Raw genomic sequence first — 10,492 nt, 5'->3', positions numbered from 1 at the left:
CATGACCAAGTGTGGTTTATTCCAAGGATATACAAAGTTCGTCCAATATTAAAAAAAATTAATGTCCAATGTAATCCACCATATTAACAGACAAAAGAAAAGTCATATGATCATATCAATCAATTCAGAGAAGGCATTTGACAAAATTCAGTATACATTCATGGTACGTATGTCTTTGGGTTTATCCTGTTTGGGAGTTCAACCAGCTCCTTAAATGTGTAGGTTTCTGTCTTTTACCAAATTTGGGAAGTTTCTGGGCATTATTTTTTCTGAGTATTTTTTCATCCCCAGCCTTTTCCTCTCCTTTGGAGACGCCAATGACATTAATGTTGTATCTTCTGTTATGATACCATAGATCTCTGAGGATCTGTTCAGTATTTTTTTTTCAGTCTATTCTTCTCTTATTTTCAATCTGGGTAATTTCTATTGTTCAGCCTTCCAATTTGTTGATTATTTTTCCTGTCCTCTCTATTCTGCTGTTGAGCCCATCCACTGGGATTTCATTTTGAGGTTTGTATTTTTTCAGTCATAAAATTTCCCTTTGATTCTTCATATCTTTTATTTCTTTGCTGAGGCTTTCTGTTTTTTCATTTGCCTTAAGCATGTTCATAATTGCTCACTGAAGCTTTTTTAAATCATGATTGCTTTAAAATCTTTTTCAGATCATTGTAACATCTCTGTCTTCTCAGTGTTGGCATCTATTGTTTGTCTTACTTTATTCAGTTGAAATCATCCTGGCTCTTGGTGTGATGGTGATTTTTTAATGAAACCTGGATATTTTTGTATTATGTTGTGAGACTCTGGATCTCATTTCAACCTTCTGAAGATTAGCTGTTTTTCTCTCTCCATGCGCTGGTGGATTGGGGGCATTGTCTGGTTACCACTAGCTGGAGGTAGAAGTCTAGGTTCTAACTTGGCCTTCATTAACACCTGAGAGTGGGTGGAGAGCCCTTCTTGCTGCTGGGTTAGGTGAGATTTTGGCTCCCCTTGGGGTCTCCACTGAAAGTAGGGTGAGATTAGTCTCATTATTGCAGGGTGATGTTGAATGTCTTGAGTCTCTGACAGGCCTCTTCAGAAACCCAGCCACCTCCAGGTGGTGAGGGGAAGTAATGCCCCATGATGGCTGGGTGAGAAATGGAAGTCCAGGTTCCCCATGTAATCTTCACTGACACAATGGGTTGGGGGGGTGTACATCATTATCATCTGGGATGGTAGGGAGACAAAAGCACCCTACTTGGCTTTTTTTGGATACCACTTTGGTGGGGATTTGAGGATATCTCTTATAGCCTCATGAGTATACAAGTATAGACCTCTCACTCAGCGTTTGATTGCATGAGTGGAGATGGGCCACAGTTTTCTCTATGGTTACACTGGAATTGAGCAGTTAGTGTCTAAAAATTTTCTCTGCCCCAAGGGTGCCCCTTTCCTGCTCTTTTGGCTAAAGAAAGCAGATGTGTGTGTGTGTGTGTGTGTGTGTGTGTGTGTGTGTGTGTTTGCTGATATTTACAGGCTGCTGGCTTCTTCAGTTCCCAGTATGGGATATATGAGGTAAAAAGAAAACCCAGAAGACTCACTACTTGGTTGTTTCTTGGGACTCTCAGTCCCTAGCAGGCCTGCTTCTTCTCTTCACCTTTCAAATATTCTTATGTTTGTTTTATGTATAAGGCCCAGAGGTTAACTGTACTTAGTGGAGGAATAGGGAAAAGTATGTCTAGTCCATCTTCCTGGAAGCATAAGTCAATAAATTGTTTTGATTAGTACATTTTTATTTAACAAATTCTCTCTTATTGATTTCCATAAATAAGAGTCTAACTCAGAAAGGAACATGGGCACACTCAAAATATATACCCAGAATCCAAACACTTCTCATCTTCATCACTGCTACCATTATGGCTCAAACTATCACCATCTCCCATATGAATTATTGCAATAATATTATAATTGCTTCTCCCCTTGGTCTCCCACGATTTATATTAATTACAGTATCCAGAGAAGCTCTATTAAAGCTATAGGTTAATTACTGTGCTCAAAATCTTTCAAGGGCTCTGTATCACTAGAACCAAAATCCATACAGTGGCCTACGAAACCTTATACATTCTACATCCCCTTTACCTCTTTGACTCATTTTCTCCTATTCTCCCCTCACTCACTCTGGTGGAGCCATGGTGGCCTCTGTGCTGTTCTCACCTAGTCTCACCTAGTCTCACCTAGGCGTATTCTCATCTCAGGACTATTCCCATCTTGGGACTATTGCAGTTGCTGTTTCTTTCATCTGGAACATTTTTACCCAAGATAACCTCATGGATAGCTTTTACACCTCCTGTAAATCTTTTCTCAAATGTTACCTCCTCAGGCCTTCCCTTATTACCATATTTAAAACTGCAACTGTGGGGAAAAGACAGTTTCTTCGATAAATGGTCAGCTCCATGTCAAAGAATGAAATTGGACCACTTTGTAACATCATATGCAAAGATAAACTGAACATGGATTAAATACCTAAATGTGAGACTGAAACCATAAAAACCCTTGAGGAGAGCAGAGGCAGTAATTTCTTGGACATCAGCCATAGCAGCACTTTTTTTTTAGATGTGTCTCCTGAGGCAAAGGAAACAAAAGCAAAAGTAAACTGTTGGGACTACATCAAGATAAAAAGCTTTGCACAGCAAAGGAAACCACCAACAGAACAAGAAGCCTACTGAATGGGAGAAGATATTTGAAAATGACATATCCAATGAATAGTTAATATCCAAAATATATAAATAACCTACACAACTCAATACCAAAAACCAATCCAATTAAAAAATGGTCAGAGGACGCGAATAGACATTTTTCCAATGAAGGTATACAGGTGGTCAACGGACACATGGCAAGATTCTCAACATCACTAATCAACAGAGAAATGCAAATAAAAACCACAATGAGATATCACCTTACACAAGTTAGAGTAGCTAAAATCAAAATTACAAGAAATAACATGTTGGTGAGGATATGGAGAAAAGGAATCCTCATGCACTGCTGGTGGGAATATAAATTGGTACAGCTACTGTGGAAAACCGTATGGAGGTTTCTCAAAAAATTAAAAATAGAAATGCCACATGATCCAATAATTCCACTACTGGGTCTTTACCCAAAGAGAGTGAAAACATTAATTCTAATAGATATAGAACCTCTCTATATATTGCAGCATTATTTATAATGGTCAAGTTATGGAAGCAACCTAAGTGTTCATCAGTAGATGAACGGATAAGGAAATGTGGCATATAAATGATGGAATATAATATAGCCATAAAAGGGGTGAGATCATTCCAACATGGATGGAACTAGAGGGTATTATGCTACGTGAAATAAGTAAGGCTGAGAAAGGCAAATATCATATGATTTCATTCATAAATGGAATCTTAATAACAACAACACCACACCAAATGGAGAAACAAACAAAAAGCAGAATCAGAACTATAAATACAGAGAACAAACTGATGGTTGCCAGAGGGGAGGAGGGGTTGGGCAAAGTAGGTGAAGGGGAGTGGGGGATACAGGCTTTCAATTATGAGATGAATAAGTCATAGGAATTAAAAGCACAGCATAAGGAATACAGTCAATGATATTATAATAGTGATATAATGGGATAGGTAGTAGCTATACTTGTGAACATAGCATAATGTTTAAATTTGTTGAATCACTTAGTTTTACACCTGAAATTAATGTAACATTGCATGTCAACTATACTCAAAAAAAGATAAAAGTGCAACTATCCGTCACTTCCTTCACCCCACATACCATCGTCTCCTGCTTTATTTTCTCTATAGCGATTTTCTTTCTGTTATACCATTACAATTTACTCATTTATTTTGTTTATTTTTTGCCTGTCTTTATTAAAATATAAGCCCCATGTGGGACATGGCGTCTTGTTTGCTATTTCTTTTCTGTATCATGAACAGTGCCTGGCATACACTAAGTACTCTAAATATTTGTTGAATGAATAAATGACATATATATCTGGACTTTATTGAGACAGAAACAGCTTCATGACACAGCAATAGCTTGGATGGTCTGATTGTCAGCAGCTCTGGTGATACAAGATAAATTCTAGCCCATGTTCCTTCAGGTGCATTTATACACCCATCTCTGTTCTGTCGTGTCACTGTATTTCTTTAATATTCTTTGCCCTTCTGCTTCTTTCTGCCTTTCTCATTCTAGACTCACTACCAATTACATGGTTTTCTCAACATTTCTTTAAAAATAACAAGATCGAATCTGATTGCTCCATTGAATTGTTATCCTGTCTTGGCAAAATCACATTATAATGGATCACATTATAGGCCAACAGTTGTGGAGTACCTTTAGGTCAGCCATGGGTCACAGGGAACAGTGTATGATTACCTCTGCTGGATAAATCACCCAGGGCAGCTTTCTCAAAAGCAACAAGTGGAAATGAGATACCACCTCACACCTGTCAGAGTGGCTAAAATTAACAACTCAGGAAACAACAGATGTTGGTGAGGATGCAGAGAAAGGGGAACTGTCTTACACTGTTGGTGGGACTGCAAACCGGTGCAGCCACTCTGGAAAACAGTATGGAGTTTCCTCAAAAGGTTAAAAACAGAACTACCCTACAACCCAGCAATTGCACTTCTAGGTATTTATCCAAAGGATACAGGAGTGCTGATTCAAAGGAGCAAATGCATCTTAATGTTTATAGTGGCACTATAAACAATAATCAAATTATGGAAAGAGCCCAACTGTCCAGAGACTGATGAATGAATAAAGAAGAAGTGTATATATATATATATATACACACACACACACACACACACACACACACAATGGAATATTACCCAGACATTAAGAATGAAATCTTGCCATTTGCAGCAACATGGATGAATTAGAGTGTATTATGCTAAGTGAAATAAGTCAGTTCAAGAAAGACAAATACCATATGATTTCACTCATATGTGGAATTTAAGAAACAAAACAGGTGAACATAGGGGAAGGGAAGGAAAAATAAAATAAGATAAAAACAGAGAAGGAGGCTAACCATAAGAGACTCTTAACTATGGAGAACAATCTGAGGGTTGCTGGAGGGGAGGTGGGCCGGGGGATGGGCTAAATGGGTGATGGGAATTAAAGGAGGGCATTTGTGATCAGCACTGGGTGTTACATGTAAGTGATGAATCACTAAGTTCTACTCTTCAAACCAATAAAAATAAATAAAAACAACAAACACAAGCAAAAAAGCAGCAAATGGATCAGGTAGAGATCCAGAGAGTAGATTCTTCTCTAATATGCTAGGCAACTCTGTAGATTTGCAAAATTTTTATAGATTTAAAAATAAAATCCTCCCATTGTTTTTTTGACTGTTATATCCGTATACAAGCTACTCAGCCTACACCTTAGAAAAATGGAAACAAAATCATGACTCACCATTTATCAAAGGTATCCCTGGCCTTTTTGACTTTCTGTCCAGTAGAGGACTGATCTCCTTGAAGAACTTAAGAATCTATGCAATAAATATCAAATAGTTTGATTTAAGTCAACTTTTATTTTTGAATTGAAATTGAATTTCAACACAGACAGACTGAGATGCTTTCCTTTTAGGTTTATACATTGTCAGAAAAAAAGACAAAAAAAATACACCTTTGCTTTGCAGCATATCCTGGAGAGGACCCACGAAATCCTTGCAAGTTCATGGGTGCTATGGCTCACATATTATGGCCCTTTGAAAAGTACAAAAACAAAGAGAAACATCAGAACCAACTCCTGCCCAGCATGACAGGTAAGGAACAGCAGTTTGGAATCGGTGTGGATTTAGATTTTTTGTGAGAATTCTTTTCTGGCCCTACTCGGGAAAAATCTGTTTCTAACATACAGGGCATAATTAGGCTTACTGTATAATCTCTCACTTTTTATATGACATGATAAATACGTTATAAAGAAACTGTTCCGTGACAAGCAGCTTTCAAAACACAACAAAAAGATGAAAAAAATAATATTAAGCAGATTTTCTTCCCTAGAAAATTCCTATCACACCTAACAGCCATTTGTTATTATGTTGTTTGGTGGGTTTTTCTCCCCCCATATCTAGAGATGAAAGGAAAAAGCTATTATGGATAAACTGTGATAAAATTACTAAAACCCAAAGAACCAGTGGAATGCCTTTGTATAAGTACATTTACTTTTGGAGAAATGGGACCAATTTCAAATTTCAGCAGAAGCCTTTGTTTTCACTTTTCATCAGAATCTTGTCCTTTTCCTTATTGAACACAAGGTATCGATTATTAAACAAACGTTTATTCACTTTTCACTGAACACCACCAAAAGCAGAGCCGAAGAGTTTGCCTTTTGTTGGTGACACGAAGGCAGATGCTGTTATGCAAAATGCACATACAGATAGCTCAGCCTTTTCTGCTCTACCTTATGGAACATTCCTTTATAATTGAGTATGCTTTTAATTCCCCTGATTAGAGTGCAACATTACCCAAATTGAAAGGAGGGAGATTAAATAGTAGCATGCCTGAGCTAGATGAATTATCTGCAGATGAGAATAGAATGACAAGTGATTACCATTCTTTTTTTTATCTTTATTTGCCCAATTATCTTTATTTCTTTAATTATCCTGGATAGAAAATGAGGCCAATAAAATTTTCAAGACAGAAATTTGTATCATTTTAGTATAGCTTATACTGATAAACAGCAGCCAAATAAAATAATCAGGCCACAACAATGTCAACACTGAGAAAGTCAGGTTTATTATATTGCTTTGTTACTATTTAGCATGCTGTCAGAGCCATCTGAGGGATGGTGAATCTGGGGAAATCGTTAAACAAAAGCCTTGACAGAGTTCGTGCTCCATACTTTTGCCTCTCCTCCTTCCTTCTGGCTCTGATACTACTTCAAGGCTATAAATTCCTGAGAAATGAAACACCAGGTTGCCCAGAAGACAGACAGAAGAATGGAACTCTTCCCACTTCTGCTAATGAAGCATCTGAGGCTTAGAGCATCTGCCACGCCCCATGGACGGTACTGCATTGAACTGGAGCTTCTTGAGGGCAGAAAATGTGAGATTCACTCTTAGTAACCCTAGTGTCTAGAACTGTGCCTGTCACATTGTAGGCAAGTGCTTCAGTTTGGGCTAAAGCGAATACATAGGAACAAATTCTCTTTCTCATTCCATATTATAATACACAGCTCTCTCTTTTGACAGCTTTCCTCCATCAAGAAAGGCTTACTTAATGTCAACTCTCTAGTATAAAATCGCACTGCTGGAAAATAGGGAACTGCTGGCTAATAGTTGTAAGAAAGTGCATGGTGTGATTTATTTCTACGAGAAGCCCTATTCATTTGGGTTAATATTTTTGAGTAGATCAGATGGTCTTAATATGGGTCTTTGCAGGCAGTGGTAATAACTACATGATCTTGGATAAAATATGAACCTCTTTCACTCTTAAGTTTTTTATTGGCATAGTCCATAGGAGGGCTGGTTTTGAAATAAAATAATGTAAAAATCAATCAATTATTGAAGACGTTAATGTGCCGTTGTAGTACGGAAGGTATGGATGTGTTCTACAACACTCTGGGACAAGAAAAGGTGTATTGCTTTATTCGTGTAAATCAAATTAATCCTGGCTCTATGCCTTTGCTTGTCAAGGCTGTGTGAAATTGAATTCTGACTCTGTTTTTGGAGGATCCTCCGCCTCCCTAGAGGGAGTCTTTCATATTCATATTCCTGCAAATATAAGTGAATGCAAATGTATGTATGTTCGTATTTCTTCGCCCTGACTTTCTTACACAAAAAGGGGTGTACGTTATGCATTCTTATACACAGTGCTTTTTAAAAATTTCTAACATATGTCCTGAGATGTTTCCACGTACAGAACATGTCCTTGTGTCTCTCCGGAACCTTCATGGTGTTCCATTTAGTGGTAGTACCTGAGTTCATTTAACAAGATTCCTATTGTTTTCAAACTTTCGCTATTACAAATAATGCTGCAATCAATATATGCTGTGTGGAAATATCATTTTGTGTATACCAACATATCCACAGAATAAATCCTAAAATATCAGAGTACTGTGTCAAAGAGCAAAGGACTTTGTAATTTTTGAAAGCATTGCCAAATTCCCTCCGGTGTGTACCAAATCACACTCTTTAGCAGCAGCGTGGAAGAATGCCTGCTTTCAACAGGAAGATTGTAAACTATTGAGTCAATTTCTTTAACAGTTACATGAAATATTTTACTTTTCTGTTTTTTCTTTTTAAAAAATTTTTTTTAAATGTTTATTTATTTTTGAGAGAGAGAGAGACAGAGCACAAGTGGGGGAGGGGCAGGTAAATTGCTGCGGCTAAGAGAGGTTTTTTTCCTGCTTTCTCCTCTGGGGTTTTGATGGTTTCCTGTCTCACATTCAGGTCCTTTATCCATTTTGAGTTTATTTTTGTGAATGGTGTAAGAAAGTGGTCTAGTTTCATTCTTCTGCATGTTGCTGTCTAGTTCTCCCAGCACCATTTGCTAAAGAGGCTGTCTTTTTTCCATTGGATATTCTTTCCTGCTTTGTCAAAGATTAGTTGGCCCTACTTTTGTGGATCCAATTCTGGAGTCTATTCTATTCCATTGGTCTATGTGTCTGTTTTTGTGCCAATACCATGCTGTCTTGATGATTACATCTTTATAGTAGAGGCTAAAGTCTGTGATTGTGGTGCCTTCTACTTTGGTCTTCTTCTTCAATATTACTTTGGCTATTTGGGGTCTTTTGTGGTTCCATACGAATTTTAGGATTGCTTGTTCTAGCTTCGAGAAGAATACTGGGGCAATTTTGATTGGGATTGCATTGAATGTGTAGATTGCTTTGGGTAGTATTGACATTTTAACAATATTTATTCTTCCAATCCATGAGCACGAAATGTTTTTCCATTTCTTTATGTTTTTCAATTTCCTTCATAAGCTTTCTATAGTTTTCAGCATACAGATCTTTCACATCTTTGGTTAGGTTTATTCCTAGGTATTTTATGATTCTGGGTGCAATTGTGAATGGGATCAGTTTCTTATTTGTCTTTCTGTTGCTTCATTATTGGAGTATAAGAATGCAACTGATTTCTGTACATTGATTTTGTATCTTGCGACTTTGCTGAATTCATGTATCAGTTCTAGCAGACTTTTGGTGGAGTCTATCGGGTTTTCCACGTGTAATATCATGTGTCATCTGCAAAAAGTGAAAGCTTGACTTCATCTTCCAGACTCATTCTATGAAGCCAGCATTACTTTGATTCCCAAACCAGACAGAGACTACAGGCCAATATCCCTGATGAATATGGATGCAAAAATTCTCAAGTCGAATTCAACAGCCTATAAAAAGAATTATTCACCACGATCAAGTGGGATTCATTCCTGGGTTGCAGGGCTGGTTCAACACTCGCAAATCAATCAATGTGATACATCACATTAATAAAAGAAAAGATAAAAACCATATGATCCTGTCAATCGATGCAGAAAAAGCATTTGACAAAATTCAGCATCCTTTCTTAATAAAAACCCTCGAGAAAGTCGGGATAGAAGGAACATACTTAAACATCATAAAAGCCATTTGTGAAAAGCCCACAGCTAATATCATCCTCAATGGGGAAAAACTGAGAGCTTTCCCCCTGAGATCAGGAACACGACAGGGATGTCCAGTCTCACCACTGTTGTTTAACGTAGTGTTGGAAGTTCTAGCATCAGCAATCAGACAACAAAAGGAAATCAAAGGCTTCTCTCTATTCTTAATCTATCCAGCTAGACAGGGCTTCTCAACCTTGACATTTTGGGTCAGATGACTCTTTGCTTTGGGGCTTGTCCTGTGCACTGTAGGACGGTTGGTAACATCTCTGGCCTCCACCCACTATGTGCCAGTGACACTGCCCACCCCAGGTTGTATTTCCAATCGCAGTAAGTCTGCACACTTTGTCAAATGTCCCCTGGGAAAGAAAGACTGGGGAGAGGGGAGCAGAACTCTTAGATGCAAACCACTGATCTAGAAGTTTTGCAGTATTGAGCCTTCTTGAAGAATGAACTTTGGTTTTGTTAATTCTATTTTTCCTTTTGGCTGCTCTACTTACCTTTGTGTGTTTTCATTCTGTTTAGACTTATTGATGTTTACTTTCCAACTTTTTATGATTAGTATTGAACCCTTTAGTTTTCATCCTATCTTTCCCCTAACATAAGCATTCTAGACTCTTCATTTACCTACAACCCACGAGTAAGCGGAATTATAGTATGGTTTTAGCTTTCAGTTTTGACTTTAATGATTTCCTCTTGTATCCATGGGTTATTTAAAAATATGTTTTTATAATTTCCAAATTTGTGGATTTTTAAACTTATTTTTTAACAATTAATTTCTAACTCTGTTTAATTGTCAAGGAATATGTCTGTGTAATTCTGATGCTTTGGAGTATATTGAGATTTACTTATGGCTTAGAATGTGGTCAATAATTTCCATAAATGTTCCAAGTGTTGTTGAAAATGAC

The sequence above is a fragment of the Panthera uncia genome, chromosome C2, assembly GCF_023721935.1.
Source record: "Panthera uncia isolate 11264 chromosome C2, Puncia_PCG_1.0, whole genome shotgun sequence".
Classification (NCBI taxonomy): Eukaryota; Metazoa; Chordata; class Mammalia; order Carnivora; family Felidae; genus Panthera; species Panthera uncia.
This window is presented reverse-complemented; position numbering follows the sequence as displayed.